At 34.2% G+C, this 5,598-nt stretch overlaps 1 pseudogene; it reads right to left on the bottom strand.

The window, feature by feature from the left end:
* Nucleotides 1-4,017: 4,017 nt before the first annotated feature.
* Nucleotides 4,018-4,357, bottom strand: LOC105808958 (annotated as a pseudogene).
* Nucleotides 4,358-5,598: the final 1,241 nt, after the last annotated feature.

The following is a 5,598-nucleotide window of genomic DNA, read 5'->3' on the forward strand; positions in this document are numbered from 1 at the left end:
AAAATTTGATATATGAGAAGAAAGTAGGATTTTCTCACAGGTGATTCTACAAAAGGATTATTAAGTTAGCATTATGTAATCATTGTACTGTAAGGTGAGCAGTATTTTGAAAGGTAGAGATGTGAAGTGTTATATTTATTTTATCTCTTAGTAATCAGAAAAGCCCAATCTCTTTCATATATGTCTTCTTAGCATGCTTTGAGAAGACAAAGAACATACATTTTCTATACAGAAGACAGGAAAAAGGAAATTTAGCCTTGATGTAGGTGTCTTAGTTTATTTGTGTTGCTGTAACAAAATACCAAAATAACAAATACAGACTGAGGAATTTATAAAGAACAGAAGTTTATTTCTCACAGTTCTGGAGGCTGAGAAGTTGACAGGGTGACTGCAGGTTGTCTGCTTCCAAAATAGTGCTTCGAACATTGAGTCTTTCAGAGGCGAAGAATACTGTGTCCTCATATGGCAGAAGGTGGAAGAACAAAAAGGATGAACTCCCCTCTGTGAAGCCCTTTTATAAGGGCACCAAATCCAATTCACTAGGAAGGACCCCTCACGGAATAATTACCTCTCAATGCTCCCATCTCTTAATACTATCACATTGGCAACATCTGCATTTGGGAGGAGACACATCAAACCATAGCAACATGTATGATTAATTACATCTGACCAGCTTCTATTGTCTTTTCAGTCACATATGTGAATTATAACTTGGCTAGGCTGACATGAGAATCAAGGCTACAGAGAGAGAACAAAATGTAGAGACCAGGAGAGTAAGTGATAATGAAGCCTAATTTGAGTGTGCATGAAACATTGCTGGGAGGAATGTCGGAGATTAGCAGCGTGGATTACCAAACTTCAGGCTTCCCAAACTCATGTAATTATTTGTCCATGTTTTCTTCTCGAAGAGATCTTTTTGGCAGGTAAGAATTGTAACACACTAGTATGTTCGAGTGGAGGTGAAATAGAAGGAGTGTGGAAGGAAATTATAGTGTTGAAATAGCTTGGCAAAGAGATTGCTGATGTTCCAAGTAAAGATTAGAATGCTTGGTTTATGCAGGTGACTTGAGACAGCACAGCAATGACCGAGGCAACTCAATAGAGAAGGGATTTGGAACTTACAGCAGCACCAAGAGCTAGTGGCAAAATAGCAACATAAAAATCACAACCAATTCAAAGAGCCTTCAGTCCACCATTAGCACTCTAGGAAAATATCCTTCTTTCCGGGAAAGATGGCCCTCTGATACTTGGTTAGGGAAAAATACAGGAAGAGAATGAAATTGGAACTTACTATCATCATTTTGTAATATTTTCATATTCGTTTACATTCTATTCTCATTATTTTATATTCATATTAATACATTTATCTTTGTGTTGTAAAGACACAAAGTTTGGGAAGTACAGAATATATGGGAGAACAAATGTCCAATTTGAATTGTAGTCTCACATTTTAAGTGTGTATGTGTTGGGGGTAGGGGTTGCAATCCATTATTATATGGATAAATATCAATAAAGTCTTGAGAAATTTAATTAGGAGACTTCAGTAAGGGAATATATAAATAAATAAAACCAAAGGAAAATAGCAGAAGGCACTCATGTCCATCCCTCTAAGTTCTCAGACATGGGTGAAAGCCCAAATGCATATCTGGTTAAACATGAAAGAGATTCTGCTGGGGATGGGATCACAATTTAAACAATTTTAACAACTGTAAGTGAAATTATATCTTCAGTATTTTACAGAATTAGAGATAGTGTTACATGATCAAAGCATGTAAAGTAACTGTTAGTCCTGCGTCTGAAAATAGTGTTATAAAATAGTATCTTCGACTTGATTTTTAGTTCCTGTTGCTAATTTCCATCTAGTAAGAATATTAAGTTTGCACCTACATACTCATATAATACCTACTGGTATCAGGAACTGTTTTAGTATTTTACTTTCATATAAAATTTATTTTAATCTCCATAATAACCTTATATTGTACATGCTATTTATTAGCTTTTTAAAATTTACAGATAGTTATACTGGGACTCAGATACCTTCGGTGACACAGTTAGTAGATGGTAGAACTGTTACCATCCAAGCTGACTTCAGAGACCATTAACACCACCATTACCTATTGTGTGTCAGTGGTGTGCTTACCACTTTAGACTATTTCAATATGATCGCACATAAATTATGGCATAAAATTTATTCTCATATATTTTACATTTCAAAAGGGAGACTATCATTAACAACATGGAATAAAAACAGTGACGATCAAAATTAAAATATTTGGGAGGTTCAAAAAAGGATTCTTCTTTCTTATCTTCTTTAAAACTATAACTAACTGATTTGATCAGCTCCCATTTATTTATTTTTGTTGCTGCTGTGAATGCTTTGGGGGTCTTCCTCAAAAATTCTTTGCCTAGGCCGATGTCTGAAAGGGTCTTCCCTACATCTTCTTCTAGGAGTCATAACATGTAACCAAAATGTTTGTACCCCCATAATATCCTGAAATAAATAAATAACTATAACTGAATAACTATACATAATTTAAAATGATACACATCTTACAACTAACACAAGTATCTTAAGTTAAGCACTTGGGAGTTATGAATGGCATCCAAAAGAGAGAGAGACAGAGAAAGAGTTTTAAGGAGGTATCTCTCATAAATTGGATAATTGACTAATAGCCATTCAAAGTTGTAGAACGGCATGTAGCTTTTCTCTAATCTATGAAAGTGAGTTTGGCTTGGTAACTGTATCTTTGATTATATCATTTTACATATCAAAATTGCTGTAATAGAATAGAAATCTTAAGCCATGGGTTTGTAATAATCTCGTTGTTTGAAGTAAATTCTACATTTTTTAAATCCAATGCTTTTAAATAGAAATATTTTGGGTAGTTTAAGAATCATCACATCATCAAGTGTATCTTATTTGGTATTACTATCATCCCTTGGCTGATATTTCATCACAGAGTCATTAAAATTTCTTCTGTTGCAAACAAGGTTTTCAAACTGCTTAGAATATTTGAACTAAATAAACAGTGTCTTTGTAGTTATGATATTTTAAAATGTTCCCCATATTATATTCCAACAGTGGAGAGTGAAAATATTTCATTTACTTCAGTAATAGTTTTTACATACTGATCTTACACTTATTTTTTTATATTTTTGTACATAAAATGTTTCAATTTCCCCTTCAAATAGTACATTTTAATGTACATTGGTTATTAACATCTTGACTGAACTGTAAACCTAAAAAAATTGCAAAAGATGTCAATTAGGTTTTTTTTTTTAATTCTCTGCTCTTTTTCAATGTCATAAATGAAATGGATCATATAAACCTCTTAGAACAATGGCACATAATAATCAATAAATGTTTTAAAATATTATTATTACCAAGACAAATTCTGAATATTATGTATACCTTAAGTAGAATATTACTACATATTAAAATGATTTTATTTTTCATATGTGTAATTTAATGTCTTATATACAAGCATGTTCATTCATCATAATTTTATGATTATGCTAACAAGAATTGTATGCTCATACTAAGTCAATACATATTTTTCTATTATATGCAAAAAAGTATTCTCAGTGATTAACTGACTATGTATCATTTTTTTTTTAACTAAAGAACATTTATTTATTTTTCACTAAGACTTTATCTTGAGGACATAACCAAACTGTGTTACCACCCCCCACCCCATCCTGAAGAAGGGTTAGTACAGTGAATGTTATAAAGCAGATATGGACAGTTTGAAAGATTGGAACCAACATTAACTGACAAACAACTTCCATCTAAATCATCGTAAAAATGTTTAAGTAAAACAAAAAAAAAAAGGAAAAAGGGGGAGCAATGGAGGTTTCAGATTGAACAAGATCCTCACATTTTATCTAATATGTTCAATCTTGGCTAGAGTGTAACAAAATGGAAACAGGATTGCTATAATACAAAACTTTCACTACATCACCTGTACACACCTGTGTTCCAAGCCCACCCCCACCCCCCTGATGCTTCCAACTCAATTATTTCCCAGCCCGTTGGGCCTGTGGACGAAGGAGCACGTAGATCTTCTCTTTCATCCAGTCTTTGTTATAAGGCTGGTATGTCTGGGTATCAGCTCGGTAAACCAGGCAGCTGAGGTCTGCCAGATCACCGATAAAATCAAACGACTGACTGATACCATATGTGATGGAGGGACTGTTGGGATTCATTCTCTTCAGATGTTCTTCATGCATTTTACAAACACCTTCCATGCATTCATTCACAGATTCATAGTCAGCGCAAGTTCTGCCTTCTGGCCTCTTGGTAGGCTGTACCAGCAAAACGCTGTGAGACATCGCGCCCAATTCTCTTTGCTGCAGCCGCTGCACGAGCTTAGCCGCAAGGCCGCCAACAGCCAATCCCCGCGAGAGGAGCAGGCCCTGGCTATGTATCATTGATCCTATCCTTTTAGTTGTGTTAGTTACAGGTTTTTCTTTTTAATATGAGATTGCTGGGCTAATTAATATCTACTACCCTTCAAATCTACAAAAATACGGTGAAGACAAGGTGGCAGTAGTTGTTCTTCGTGTGTGAAATTTACATTGGTGGTAAATATTGTCTCTTAGTGGAAAGCCACAGATTCTGAAGTAAGATACACAACAGATGGATACAAAATGAACAAACAACAATCAGGAAAAGGATTATCTCAGAGGCTAACAGAAATTTAACTCATTATTTCACTTATTTTTCTTTCTATCTACAAAGCTTACTGTGATAGCAAACATGTAACAGTTCAGTAATCAGTTGTTCAATGAAGAGATTTACCCTACTTAAGATATTAACTAATAGCCATTCTAAAATAATTTTCATTCCCAATATTCGTCCTGAACATAGTACTGTTTCTTAAATTTTAACCAAATTAATAAATACTTATCAAACAGGGAATGGTATTCAGAGGTTATAAAAAATTTTCCTGTCTTAACTGACCACATTCTACTCCCTCACCCTGCTTCTCTGCTGCTCTGACTCTTTTTCTTTTCCTTTTGCTAGTCGCCCCATTTTTCTAAATGCATGCCTTATAACCATTTTATAGTTCGTTGATTTAACATTACCCATTGACTTACTATGAGAGTAATAGTCTCCCTCCACTTCTTCCCTTCTTCCCCTTCTACCAATATTATTATTCTACTGTTCTTGATTAAACCAGTAATCAAGGATTACTTATGTGAGTATGTAAATATTTTTCACAGCTGGTCCAGGAATTTACCTTTCTTATGTAATTTAATTTTTCCTGGAGTTTATAATATCCTCTTTTTGTAGTTATTTTATTATGTTCCTATTTTCAAATTTCCTCAAATCCTGCAATAGGCATATAAAACACTTAGCAAGATGTTTAAAGTGTTAAAAGGTAGAAGTGTTTAAAAGGCCTGAATATTCCATTAGCTCCATGTATTTTCATAAAGATCTAAACTCTTGAACTAGCCTCTCCCCTGGCCTACTATAAAATGGTCACAGAAAGATTCTCATTACTTTCATTTCCAAAGGTTTTTATTTTCTATTTCCTGAATCCTATGGGTTTTTTGTTGTTTCCTTCCTCCAGGAGCTTCCTTAGGAGGAAGGGG

The sequence above is a fragment of the Propithecus coquereli genome, unplaced genomic scaffold, assembly GCF_000956105.1.
Source record: "Propithecus coquereli isolate 6110/MARCELLA unplaced genomic scaffold, Pcoq_1.0 Scaffold100, whole genome shotgun sequence".
Taxonomy (NCBI): Eukaryota; Metazoa; Chordata; class Mammalia; order Primates; family Indriidae; genus Propithecus; species Propithecus coquereli.